General features: G+C 47.2%; 1 protein-coding gene across 1 annotated transcript in view; it reads right to left on the bottom strand.

Moving 5' to 3' along the window:
- Positions 1-9,688, bottom strand: part of LOC141154943 (cytochrome P450 2F2-like) — a 96,699-nt gene extending 87,011 nt beyond the window's left edge. The window contains exon 1 of the mRNA XM_073641514.1: positions 9,587-9,688. The gene's annotated coding sequence lies outside the window, so the exon portion shown is untranslated. The remainder of the gene's footprint in view (positions 1-9,586) is intronic.
- Positions 9,689-14,906: the final 5,218 nt, after the last annotated feature.

Genomic DNA, 14,906 nt, shown 5'->3' with positions numbered 1-14,906 from the left:
CTGTCCAACTACGAGTTCACAATCAAATACCGGGCAGGACGCTCCAATACCAACGCGGACGCCCTGTCCAGGATGCCAAACCTACCGGACGTAGGAGAAGATCCAGAGGGACTGGAAGAAGTCGAACTCCCCGCGTTCCACCGTCATGGGACTATCCAGTATTCCCATCGGGTAAGGAGTAAGCAAGCCGCTACGTTTAACCCCTTGCCTCACTACAACTGGGAGGAAACGCAAGACAGTGACCCTGCCGTCCGGCTGGTAAAGGAGATGCTGACTCGGCCAGAGGCTCGCCTTGACCCAGACGCTCCGGAGGAAGCCAAGCAACTGTGGGCTGAGAAAAGTCGACTGTTCCTTTACAAGGGGAAGTTGTGCCGCAGAATGGTTAACTCCCGGACGCATGAACTAATCTGGCAAGTAGTGGTGCCACGGAGAGACGCAGCCATGGTGATGGAGGCATACCACGACGGGGCTGGACACTTCGGATGGAAGAAGCTGGAGTTCCTGCTGCGTGGGCGGTTCCACTGGGTAGGCATGAGGGGAACCATCGAGAGGTGGTGCAGAGACTGTGGTCCGTGCAACCTAAGAAGGAAGGACCGTGCCAGCCAGAAGACTCCCCTGCAGTCCATCGTCACCCGGCAGCCGTTGGAACTGGTAGCCTTGGATCATGTAAAACTGACCCCAAGCAGAAGTGGCTACGTCTACGCGTTAACCATTGTGGATCATTACTCCCGGTTCTTGGTTGTCGTCCCCGTTAAGGACTTAACGGCTCAAACAGCAGCTAGAGCCTTCCAGCAGCACTTCTGCCGTCCACACAGGTACCCGGACCAAGTGCTGACGGACCAGGGACCTGCCTTTGAAGCGGAGGTCTTCCAGGAATTCTGCAATCTGTATGGCTGCCGGAAGATAAGGACGACACCCTATCATCCGCAAACTAATGGACTTTGTGAGAAAATGAACCAGGTGGTAATGGATCTCCTGAAAACGTTGCCCCTGGAAGAACGCAGTCTGTGGCCTGAGAAGCTGCCCGATCTGGTGGACCTATACAACCACATCCCGGTAGGTTCCACCAACTGTACCCCGGCTTACCTAATGAGGGCGAGACCTGGTAAGTTACCTGTTGACCTGGAAATGGGAGTCCTGACACCCGAGGACACTTCACCAGAAGCAGACTGGGACACAGAGAGGCAGCAGCAGTACCGGAAAGTACAGGAGAGCGTGGAGCGAAGTCTCTGTCAGGCTAGGGAAAGACAAGAGAAAACTTACAACCAGTATGCTCCCGCTGTTCCCCTGGTACCCGGAGAGCAGGTCTTGAAGAGGAAAAGACGGCTCCACAAGTTGGACGACCAGTGGGAGAAGGACCCGTACACCGTACTGCCCTCAAGCCACGAGAACCCGAAAGTCTGTACCATCAGTAAAGACGGAGGGGAGACCATAGCCATTGTATCCCGGGATCACCTGAAGAAGTGTCCTGAACAGCTACGGAACCCTGAAGAGGAACAAGAAGACCATCGACCCGTAGAGAAAAGGGAGGATATGGTTAGTACTGTGCTCGGAGACTTCCCTCGGTCCTGGACTCAAGTCAATGGTGCAGTTGTGGTACCCGTCCTCACGTTCCTCCAACCAGCATCCCAAGTGCCTACGGAGCAACAGGTAGAGCTGGAAGAGCAGCCGGTCCAGGAGGCAGAAGACTCCACACAAGCAGAACAGGAGGATCAACCCTCTGCTTATAGTGAGCCTGCCGTACCCCTAGTGAGCCAAAGAGCCGGTAGACAGCTGCCCAGTTTACCCTTGACAGCTCCTACACCCTGTAGTTCAGGGCTAGACAGTCAGCTCCGTAGGTCCACTAGGGCCACTAGAGGCCAGTTACCCGCACGTTGGAGGATTTGAAGTGTATAAATTGTTTTATTTGTGGTTACCTGTTTTTCTTGTTGCTTGTGTATAATTATGTGTTTCTAGTTATTTATAGGAGTCCTTGGTGGATTTACCGGGAATCCTTGTACATGGTTGGAGCGTAACCTAGGAATGGACTAAAGACTGTTAAGGACTCGGGGCAGGACAGACCCCTACCTGGTTACGTCTCCCTGTTTTGGTGAAATGGACACCTTGCTTTTCTTCAAAGACTGCACCCGGTTGCGGACATGCCGTAACCATCTTTATGTGTTTTTCTTATTGTATTATTATTGTTTATACCTTGTTATGTTTTTCTAAAAATATGTTTAGTCCCGGAGTACTAAATTTCACTAGGGGGGAATGTGGCACCCCAGGGGTCTGGTTTCCACAGTAACGGCAATGTTATGTCTGAGAGCAGGTGGGAGGTCTCTTGGTCAGGGATCCTGTGCATTCCACACCTCCTGCCCAGTCCTGGGAGGGGAAGAACTTCCCCTATATAAACCTAGGGCTGAGGCAGGGTTAGTGAGTAGAGAAGAAGTAGAGACAGAGAAGAGAAGCAGCATAGGAAGAAACAACAGGAGCTCTGTGGGAGCAGTACTACAAAGAGTCAGGGGCTGGCAGCTGCAGAGCTCGCCCTGACTGAGAAGCTATCACCGGACCCGGAGTCCGAGGCTGTGGGGACTAACTCCTATCCAGCAGCAGAAACCGACCGGCAGGGGATTTCAGGTCCTCTGGCCAAGAAACCCGAAGGCACGGTCACACGCGTGGGACCAGCACCGCCGTCGTGGAGCGGAAGCTACTAGAAGGCCCCGAGTCACCGGCCATACGGGTGAGCACCACACGGTACACTCAGGGACGTGGGCTACTTATACCCGCCTCTAGCCAGGTAGCCAGAAGAGTACAGTTAGTTTGGGAGGCCTACAACTCCGCCTGGCCAGGGGAGATCCCATCTGCTCAAGGACTGACCAGGCCCCAATCGCTAGCCAGTACTCCGGGAGGGTCTATCTTTGTCACCAGTAAAGACCCTGAACTACACCGTACCGTCTCCGAGTGGTTCCTGCTACCCCCATCATCCACGTCGGCTGCCCTGAGGCCATACCCCTCCCGTTGGGGGTGATACTATCACGCTGCACAATCCTACCACCGGCCTCAGCGGTCTGCCCTGCAGCGGCGGCTCCTTCGCTGCATTCAACGGGTGGCGTAGTCGTACAACATCTACCACTAATACAGCGCCACTTAGTCTGACTCCCTGGGCACGGACCGGGTCACCGCCACGAGACTACAACCCTCAACAGATCCGGCTCCGGGTAAGCTCCCGCGTGCACAACGCTGCGCGACACAGGCCCAGGGGTGCGTCATTTGTGTGAACATGAGGAATAACACTATTCCTGACCAATATATGACTTATATCCTGAATTTTTCACCAGTTTTCCCCTCTGTTGGCTCTCTCTCTAATTTTCAGTTATCTCTGAGCTAGTGGATGGAGACTAGATGCTATAATGTCTCCCATACACTACACACACATACATGAGGGATTCCTGCTCTCTTGTCTCTATGTAGTTCATGAATCAGTAGCATGAAGGCCATTGTACACTAGTACTGAGCAGTGTAGCTGTGAATGAGTGAGAAAAAAACTTGATGGAAAACATCAGCAGGGGTCAATTTGTGCATGTGCTTCTCTCTCTTTCTTTCTACTCCTCCCTCCTCTTGCCTCTCACCTCTCCATATAATTCTATGTGAGCTTGCAGTCTATCTTTGTTAGCCCCAAAATAAATTCTAGATGCTTTTTATAGCTAATGAAGGGTTCAAGAGGCAGAAGGAAGCGGTAAAAAGTGACTCACAAGTTCAGAAAGAAGCTTATTTCTCTGATAAGATATACTACATTAATTAGTATCATTTAATTAATAATATTTATATTTACTTGTATTATTGAGTTATGAAAAGTTTCTTGAAACGACAGTGGCCCTTTAAATCTATAGTGAACAGCTGCCAATTTCTTTCTCAACCCTGATTATGCCATCTATTTAGGATTCCTAGTAAAATATATTAAAGGTAGAGATTGTACCTAATCCTAGCTGGAGGCTTTTTAGCATTAACATCACTTGAATCAAAAAAGTAAAGCTGGAACTGATTATAGGAGAGATATAAGATTTTTTCATGGCTAAGATTGTGGCATTGTTAGGCCACGGCCCCACTATCAGTATTTGGTCAGTATTCGGTCAGCATAGTGGGAGCCAAATCCAGGTGAGGAACAATCAGAGCAAAGGTATAATAGAAACAAGTCACCAGTTCTGCATTTATCACGCACTCCAGGTTTTGTCTCCCACTCCTGTGAAAAAATACTGACCGAATACTGACCAAATACTGATAGTGGCCTTAGAAGAACTGTTCCAGGCACAAAGAAACAGTTTTTCTTCTTCTTTGCCCCATGAGAAGCAAATAGTTCCTCTCGGAGACCTGGAAAAGTTGGATAAAAGCTTCCGGCTTGTTCTTCGCTGACGTTTTGAATCTGTTCTAAAATTGGTAAAAAAATGCTGTTTTGTAACTAAATCTCAGGAAAAAACAAGATTATATAGGAATAGGACCACCAGTCACTAGGGGACAACTGAAAATGGGATTCCCATTAGCACAATACAACTTCAGCCATGTTCAGTATTTGGTCAGTATTTTACATCAGTATTTGTAAGCTAAAACCAGGAGTGGGTGATAAATACAGAAGTGGTGACGTGTTTCTATTGTATGGTTGTTTGAAGCCTTGTTCTCAAGTAGCTGCTTGTTTGTTCTCCTATCCCTACCTATTCACTGGAAAAAAAGAAGATATTATGGAACAGATTTCTTTTCTGGACATAAAGACTTTTCCTATGGAGTATTTATTATACGTAGCCTGATTTTGGTTGAAATATTAGGCAGTTCGTTATCATTTATGCCATACAATGTACTAAACGTGACAGTGCAAATTGCTCCAGAATTCTGGCCCATTTAGCTTGACAAATCTACCCCATTGTATCGTCCAGTAAACACAGAAATGTTGATACCACCTCTAAATAATCAAAACTATTTTGGGCTTAACCTTTTAACGTCGAATGACAGGTATAGTATGTCACGACAAGGTGACAGTTCTCGCAGCATGACGTGCTGTGCCAGTCATTGTACGTGAGCTTCCACTGTGTGAAAACACACAGCGACTGCTCTGTGCTGGCAGTAATCACTGACAGCTGACCGGCAAGGCTAGAGATGCTGGGACTCGTTTCAGCTGTCCCCACTCTCTGATCACGGTGATCGGTTAGGCAATCTGACTAATCAGCAGGAAGTGCCTAAACATTAGCAATACCCTGCACAATCACCACTGGGAGCTTGGCTCAGCTGACAGCTGAGCTCCTGTAATAACAGCAAGGACCATTGCCCAAACCGCCTCTGGCTGATTAACCCTCCTGATGCCACTATCGATAGCGTTCACATTTAGAAGGTTGTGAGAGGGAGCTGTTTCCCTCTCTGACCCCCATCAGCACCTCCGCCAAAAAATCATGGAGAATCAATGGTTGTCATGGCACTCAAAGGTCAAACAATGACCTCCTGTGTGTCAGGAATGATGGCCTTTTAGACCCAGCCATAGGCAGGGTCTAACAGGCTATCTGTCTGTGTATTATCACATGTCTCATGCATTGCAGTGCATCTGTATTGCATTGCATGAGACCAGTGATCAGAGTAATAATAGAGGGACTAAGTAAAACAGTAAAAAAAAAAGTTAACAAAAAGATTGAAAAAATTGTTGAAAAAAACCAAAAATGCACACAAAATAAAGAACAAAAATATTACACCAATAAAAACACACATTTATGTTAAAACAAGAATAAAGTATACATATAGATTTGGAATGACCAAATCTATAAAACTGTCACACTAGTAAACCCCTACAGTGAACACCGTAAAAAAATAAAAAAAATAAAAACGAGGAAAAAACTATGTTTTTTTCATCATAAAACATGATCAAAAAGACGGATGCAAATAAAAATGATATAGCTGACAACGTCATGTTGTCATGCAAAAAAGCAGCAACCATACAGCTCCATCACTGGAAAAATAAAAAAGTTATAACTCTCAGAATAGAGCGATACAAAAACATTTCTATTAAGTTGTTTTTATTGTGTAGAAGCGACAAAACATGAAAAAAATGATATGCAGTAAATGTGGTATCGCTGTACTTGTACTGACCTGAAGAATAAAGTATGTAAAGTAAAATATGGAGATGCAAACACTTTTTTTTGTTAAAAAAAAAAAATTTTAGTGTTTGACAGAGCCAAAAAACAGTATAAATCTGGAACTGCTGTAATCGCACACACCCAAAGAATAAAATCGTCAAATCACTTATACTGCACGAGGAACGACGTAAAAAATAAATAAAAACAATTCTTCACCTGCTGCTGATTTGTTCATTCTGCCTCCCAAAGATTGCAGTAAGGCTCGGGTCACATTTATCCTGTGCTCTGCTCTGAGGGCTTACACCGGGGTTTCCGTGTAAATCTCTGAAGTACGAGATTCAGACAGAACCCCCGATGCAAGACTCCCTATAATAAGGCAGATGGAGGCACCATGGACAACGTCTGACCTGTAATCTGGCAATGTCCATTTTTTTAGGCATGCATAAAAGCACGGTCAGCCACTCCTTTGTGCACCTCTCAAATGCCGGAAACCACCGAACAGAAGCCACACATAGTCTAGAGTAACTCTGCTGCCTCATTAGTGATAGAATCCTTCTGGGGTTTCATTCAAATCACGTAGATTTAGATGGAAACCGTTATGTAAGTGCTCAGCTTGGAGCACAGGTAAATTGGCACAAGTCCCTCCTCCACCAATGCAGTCAGTGCGAACGGAGACAGTGGGCAGATGGAGACAGCGGGCAGGTGAGTAGGTAACGCGCCCCCTGGGCTGTGGGGTACTCGGTGTCGGGCCGGTCGTTGCTAGGGGAGATGTCGCAGTGGCGGTGACCCGGTCTGTGACCCAGGGCAGCCAAATAAAAGGGGTTATTTACAGGGGAATTAAAGTTCTTATATACAGTTCGTGATGCCACCTGTGGTATGCGGCTAAAGGGAGCCGCCGCTGCGGAGCAGGTCCTCTAGAGCTGGTGTGAATACAGCAGAGTTGGTTCAGCTCTCCACAGGCAGAGCTTAGCTCCAGGGCAGTGCAGATGTTGCTGTTATGGAAGTAGCACTCGTGGTACAGTGTAGTGCAGGGGGTGATGGCGCAGCAGTAATAATTGACAGAGACAGTGGGGTGCAGTCTTCCGGATTTACTTACAGTTCTTACTTTGCCCCTGGTTACAACTGCAGATCATAACTTCCCATGTCGTGCTGCGTTCACAGGGCAGGGGCTCAGCCAACCCTCAGGTACCTCCGGAGTACATAACGGGACCCCCTTCTGTGTGTTCCTTCTGGCCGTCTCCCTGCACCTCACACCTAGTGTCCCAATCCAGTGACCGCGGACCTTGCCGGGTGACGTCTTCTCTGTCCCCTGGGTCCTCTATGGCCACCTTCTTGGTGAGATAGATGTGGCTTGTGGCTGCAGCACCTGAAATGCTGCAGCCTCCGGTTACCTAGTTGAATATTGTAATTCTCACTAGTTAGGGGCCAGTCCCCTCTGCGACCCGATCCCTCCACCGCCTGGTAGACTCGGGCGTACGGGTGGCCTCCAGCACTGTCCGTACCTCTGGGATCCTTTCTTCACTCCTGGAGCCTTTCTCCTGCTCCTCTCTCTCTTCAGTCTTGGGCCTCTCTGGCTAGGCCCTCCTCCTGAGCAGAGCTCCTACAGAGCTCCTGCTCCTCTCACTGTCCTCCTCTGACTGAACTTTCACACCCAAGATGGCTTCCCTCTTTATACTATTCCTAACAAGTGCTCCCCTGATTTGCTTCCTCCACCCACACCCACTACATGGTTCCCCCTACTTTGGTTCCCCCCACTCCAGCCAGGGACAGGGCTCAGCAGGAAAGTGACACATCTTGCCCCTCCTGCTGGTCTGGAGTAGGGTAGTGTTGGATGCAGGTGTTAGGGTCCCGGGCAGTACTCCTTCCTTACCTGAGAGTGAGATACCACACCTCTGGGTGAGATGCAGTACCTCTGTGGCGACTGAACCCGCAGGGGCGCCACATGGGCTTGGGATGGAACAGTGCACCCAGGTTTGGACTGAGGTAAATATTTAAATAAAATGGAGCTGGAATCAGCGTGTGCACATATCGCGCTATCCGGTGCCATTTTGTTGAAGACACTGCAAATTTGTTCTCAACAAAATGGCACCATAGATCACGCTATGTGCACAGGTGCTGACTCCGGCGCCACACTCCTCATCCATACTTACTCTCCGGTATGTCCTCATGGCGCCGGAGTTCGCGGTATGTGGTCAGCTACTACGCATACCGCTATCTCAGGCGCCACACTCCTCATCCTCCTCCAGGTCTGGATGTGTTCTGTCTTCCGCCACACTGCGCAGGTGCAGTGCACGTGTGCAGTCTATAGAGGCTTCAGACAGAAGGACACATCCCTGATTAAGTTATAGATTACGACTGATCAGAAGGAATTAATTACTAAAGTAAAAAGGTTTATAGATACTCATAATGGCAAATAGCACCGTGTAAATGCTAATAGCAATAATCAATGCAAAGTGCCAGATATCATAATAAAAAATATCAAGCCTAAATAAATAATAATAAAAATAAAATGAAAATAAATTGTATTATCTATAATAAATAATAATATACCATAGCGAGAATATAAATACCTAAAAAAAATAGTGCGGCCATTAGTCCTACAAGAACATAGACATAGAATGGTGCCAATAAAGGGGTGTAATGATCACGGTCGCAGAGGTCACAACCGGGCTGAGCGGGTGAGCGGTCTGCCAATGCCAGCGGAAAATGTCGTATTACACTAACAGAAAAAACAAATAGAAGGGCGGTAAATGTGAATCACCTAAGAAGGCCGTAAAGAGAAAAGAGCAAGTAAAAAAACAAAGCTAGGTAGTAAACAAAGTGAAAGTGCAAGGTGCGAGTGCAAGTGACAGGTGCAAAAGAAAAAATGCAATAGTGCAAAGTGGGGGGCAAAAAATAATAAATATTTAGGAAAGAAATTAAGATTAAAAAATATAAAATATATATATATTTTCATATTTATATATGTCTAATTAATGTAAAAGTGGCCAGAGGTGGGTAATCACAAAGCACACAAACACAAGTGTTAGTAAGTACAGACATACGGTCAAAAAGGTTATATAATAAACCCAACCAAAATAAAAAAACTTAAAATGAAAATCTAAATGTGTAAAGAGCATAACAAATTAAAATGACTAAATGTTGGATCAAAGAGTGCACAGGTTGTGTAACCTGGGCCATCTTTAAGTCAAGTAGAAGGTCAGACCAAAAAAACAGCAGATCCACATAAAATCCCACGTGGCTAATTTGATTAATTTATAGATACATCTAGATGCTCATCTAAACAGCCCACCCTAATAGTCACAGCTTAGTGTATGATATAATGACTATCAAGTGCCGCATATTGGATCAAAGAGTGCAGCGGTCCTAGGACCTGGGAAATCTTAAAGACAAGGGACAACCCAAATTTAGCCATGAGAAAACCAGAGAAAAGCAAATCCTCATTAAAGCTCACAAGGGCTACTGAATTCTATTTAAAAATCCATCTGGATTCAAACCTGAACAATTCCCCCTGATGGTCGCAATGTCGGATGTTCACTGGAATCTTTTGTAATCCACAAACATTCACACCACAAGTTTTATCACAATGGGCTTGCAAAAAATGGGCGGCCACCAAGGAAAGAGTTTTCCCTTTGGCCAGGTCCTGTCTGGCAAGATTGATGCTGGACACATGTTATAATACAGTATGTGTCTCCGTAGTTCTTGGAAGTTTGCCCCATATAAACCTTAGGGCAAGAACAAGTTAAAGCTTTTATCTCACTGCGTGTTTTGCAATTAATGTAAACCTTCAATTTATATTCTTGTTCTAGTTCTGTCACTCTCACCTTACATGCTCTTTTCTCTTTACAGCCTTCTTGGGTGATTCATATTTAACGTCATTTTATTTGTTTTTTCTATCGGCGTAATCTGACATTCATGTATGGAATGCATGGACACTCATGGAACGCACTTCAATTTTCTGTTCGTTCAACGCTGGAACGCATTCCCCTTCCATGGTACACATGATATCTTCCGGTTCATATGTCTTGCGCGTGGGCAATTATTTTCCCAGCGACCTATCCACGATGCGCTGCTGATACCGCGCACATGTAATGGCGTTTACCGAATTATCTGTAAGTGCACTTACAATAAATATTTGACTTCACTGACATTTGGCTGACCACCCCTGACAAAGCTACATCTGGTAGTGACATGACGCGCCCCCTGGGCCATGGGGTACTCGGCAGCCGGGCCTCTGGTTGCTGGGGGATATCACGGTAGCTGGCCCAGTCCGTGACCCAGGGCGGTAAGTAAAAAGGGGGAGATTTATAGGGGATTTGGGAAAATGTTCATGACGCCACCTATGGATTGCGGCTAGAGGGAGCCGCCGCTGCGGAGCAATCCTCTGGAGCTGGTGTTATGGCAGCAGGGATGGTGTGGCTCTCCACAGGTAGAGCTAGCTGCAGAGCAGCGTGGGGTGTAATGGATGGTAGTGCAGGGGAGAGACGGCAGGACGGTCCCGGAAGAAAGACGGACACTCACACGGGGTAAGCTTCAGTACCTTTACTGGTGATGTTGCAGGCACGGTCCAGGGTACTCCAGGCAAAGGGCGCACTTCTGGACTCTCCCCAGTGAGCGGGTATAGGGCCTCCTGATCCGTTGCTTTCTTCTCTAAGCTTCTGACCTGCCTGGAGCTAGGCCTAGCTTGGTTACTGTCTCTCTTAGCACCTGCTGACCTTGTGGTAGGGCCTTCTCTTTGGAGATCACTCTCTCTGGACTCTGGGACCTCCGTGACTCCTAGCCCTGGTACTGTAATCAGCGTTTGGTGAACCTGGGACCTGTAGTTCTCCAGGGGTTCCGGTGGTTCCTACTGGGTATAAGGAGTCCCTGTAGGCGCGGACCCGGTGTCCGGTATATATATCGGGGTGAGCCTGGTATGCTCCTCTGCCCCCTTGCTACTTCTTCCTTCTCCTCTCGCCTTCAGCCCACTCAAGGCCCTCACTAGGCCTTCACACGTGCTGTAGGCCTTGGCTCGCCTAAGCACAGCAGCCAGCTTGCTGCCTCTTTGCTGCTCTCTGAGCGTCAGCACGCTCTCTGCTTAACTCTGAGCTCTGTCCCTCTCTGTCTCTTAAGCAGGAACTAATCAACTGAACTACCTGCCTCCACCCTCCCTTTATATATCCCTAACAGGTTCCCTCTGCTGGTCTGCGGTGGTAGGGTGGAGGTGTGTGAATGTGTGAGGGCCTCTTGTGGAGAAGTCCATCCATGCACCCTTCTGGGTTCTGTGGCACCAATGCACAGCAGGGCGCCACATCCCCCCCCCTAGTAAAACTCAGTACTCCTGGACTGAAGCATTTTTCTCAAAGTTAAAATAATAACATTTCTTCCCTTTATGGGAGGCACTTTTCTTGAATGTTACAGGTAACATTATAATACAATAATAACAATTCAGTTACAGCAAGTCCCGTAACCTGGTGTCCATTTTACCGATGAAGGAACATGAGGGACCCGCCTGAAAACCCTCAACGTAGGCCCTGGGCGTGGCTACAGGGCATAGGTGATCCAGGTGCCGGACCACGTCTTCGGCCACGCCAAACGGGTTTTTGTTCCGTGGTCACTTAAGGGACACTCCAGGGAGTGCAACTATGTACATGACAGTTTTTGGGCTGCTCACAGTCCTCAGCCTACAAGTCTTTATATATACCCTTACGGGTAACTAAATAAACACATATATTTAATTTCAGTTTATACAATAAACATTATGCAATACCCTGCTGGGTAACTATTTACACTGTCAGTCTTTCTCTACTCACTCCCTATATCTGACAGGGGTCTGGCCTTTTGTGCTACGCGATGACCTACGTAGTACTGGAACGCGTGTAGTGTGGATGCTTGCGCTATTTTCTGCTCTATGTGTTGGTGGACTGCAAGACTGCCTTAACCTCTCTACGGGACTGGCAAGTACACTGGTTACTGGGCCTACTGGCTCTGCTTCTACCGGTGATCCTTCTTCCGGGGATTCTTCCTGAGCAGGCTCTTCCGGGAACTTACGGGTCCTACTTGCAGTGGAGAGTCTTCTGGCTGTTGGTAGAAGTGTAGCACAGGTATTATTACTAGTGTTGAGCCACCCCCGTAGTGTTCGGGTTCGGTTCGGTTCGTCGAACACCGGGATGTTCGAGGAACTGTTCGTCGAACTGTTCGTCGAACACCTTAGAACACCGTCGAACACCGTTAAAACCAATGGCAGGCAAACAAAAACACATAGAAACACATAGAAAACACCTGCAAAGGTGTCCAAAAGCTGACAAACTGCTCAGAAGACACTCTCTTTAAAAAAGCCGGCCGGCAAATTCAGCAGCGGCATACACCGGTACCCGACAATTTAGACAAGAAGGAATAGAGCATCACACATAGATTAGATAGATAGAAACATGTCAGTCACACATATAAGAAGCACAGTGACAATTTTGGTTACTGCACTTGTCATTTAGTGTAAAGGATTTATTAAAAAAAATATTAGTGTTTTCATGCACCGTCTCTTTAAAAAAGCCGGCCGGCAATTCAGCATCTGTACCCGACAATTTAGAACAGAAAGAATAGAGCTTCACACATAGATTAGATAGATAGAAACATGTCAGTCACATATATAATAAGTACAGTGATAGTGTTGCTTACTGTACTTGTCATTTAGTGTAAAGGATTTATTTAAAAAAATAATAGTGTTTTCATGCACTGTCTCTTTAAAAAAGCCGGCCGGCAATTCAGCAGCGGTACCCGACAATTTAGAACAGAAAGACAGAGCATCACACATAGATTAGATAGATAGAAACATGTCAGTCACATATATATGAAGTACAGTGATAGTGTTGGTTACTGTACTTGTCATTTAGTATTAAAATAAAGGATTTATTATTAAAAAAATTGGCGTGGGGTTCCCCTTAATTTTAGGCTCTAGCGGAGGTTAAGCAGACGGCTGGGACAGATGTTTGAAGCCTGGGAAGGGGGTAATACCCACGGAGCTTCCCAGGCTACTAATATCAGCCCCCAGCTGAATACATAGCCTTTACTAGCTATTAAAATGGGGGACCCCCCCAAAAAAATGACGTGGGGTCCCCCCTAATTTAATAGCTAGCAAAGGCTAGGCAGACAGCTGGGGGCTGATATTAATAGCCCAGGAAGGGAGCCATGAATATTGGGCCCCCTCCCAGGCTAGAAACACCAGCCGTCAGCCGCCCCAGAAATGGCGCATTCATAGGATGCGCCAATTCTGGCACTTAGCCTCGCTCTTCCACGCTGCCCTGGTGCGGTGGCAGGGGGTAATAGGGTTGGGGTTGATGTCAGCTTATAATGCCAGCTGACATCAAGCCCAGGTTAGTAATGGAGAGGCGTCTATAACACACCCCCATTACTAACCCCATAGTCAAAGTTAAAAAAAACACAAACACCCAGAATAAAGTCCTTTAATTGAAATAAAGACACAATCCTTTATTGTTCTAAATTAAACCATACTTACCATCACGCCCATTCCAGCTGAAGCCAACGATCTCCTGCAATAAAAGAAAAATAATAAAGCAACCTCATCCTTACCTTTCCATGGTTCCCACGACAGCTTCAGCTCTGCTACATCGAGATGACAGGCTGGACCGCAGCAGAACGCTGCCATCCAGCCTGTCATCCCGCAGACACTGAGAAGCGCAGGCTTGCTTGCGCTGCTCAGCGTCTCTCTGTGACGACATCCAGATGAGCCGAGTTCATGTCCAATGAACTCGGCTCACCTCATGCACGTCACTGACAGCGTGGGAAAATTCTCACGCTGAAGCGCTGATTGCAGGAGAATTTTCCCACGCTGTCAGTGACGTGCAGGAGGTGAGCTGAGTTCATTGGACATGAGCTCACCTCATGCACATCACTGACAGCGTGGGAGAATTCTCCTGCACTCAGCACTTCAGCGTGAGAATTTTCCCACGCTGTCAGTGACATGCATGAGGTGAGCCGAGTTCATTGGACATGACCTCGGCTCATCTGGATGCCGTCACAGCGAGACAGTGAGGAGCGCAAGCATGCCTGCGCTTCTCAGTGTCTGCGGGATGACAGACTGGATGGCAGCGTTCTGCTGCGGTCCAGCCAGTCATCTCGATGTAGCAGAGCTGAAGCTGTCGTGGGAACCATGGAAAGGTAAGGATGAGGTTGGTTTATTATTTTTCTTTTATTGCAGGAGATCGTTGGCTTCAGCTGTAATGGGTGTGATGGTAAGTATGGTTTAATTTAGAACAATAAAGAATTGTGTCTTTATTTCAATTAAAGGACTTTATTCTGGGTGTTGTGTTTTTTTTAAATACTTTACTAGAAATTCATGGCGGTCATGTCTAATATTGGCGTGACCCCATGAATTTTGGGCTTGGGGCCAGCTGATAATACCAAGCTGGCCCTAACCCCTTTATTACCCAGTGAGCCACCGCACCAGGGCCCTGGATGAGTTGGGTACAGCGCCAGAAGATGGCGCTTCTATGAACGCGCCATTTTCCGGGGTGGCTGCGGACTGCAATTTGTAGCGGGGGGGGGCCCAGAAAGCTTGGGCCTTCCTGCGCTGCAGATTCCAGCCCCCAGCTGCCTAGTTGTACCTGGCTGGACACAAAAATAGGGCGAAGCCCCACGTACTTTTTTTTAAATTATTTCATGAAATTCATGAAATAATTAAGAAAAAAAGGCCTTCCCTATATTGTTGTGTCCGGCCAGGTACAAATAGGCAGCTGGTGGTTGGGGGCAGCCCGTTCCTGCCTGCTGTACCTGGCTGGACACAAATATAGTGCGAAGCCCCACTTCAATTTTTTTTAATTA

This window comes from Phyllobates terribilis, unplaced genomic scaffold (genome assembly GCF_046119375.1).
Source record: "Phyllobates terribilis strain yellow unplaced genomic scaffold, ASM4611937v1 Scaffold_7__3_contigs__length_470593459, whole genome shotgun sequence".
NCBI lineage: Eukaryota > Metazoa > Chordata > Amphibia > Anura > Dendrobatidae > Phyllobates > Phyllobates terribilis.
This window is presented reverse-complemented; position numbering and strand designations above follow the sequence as displayed.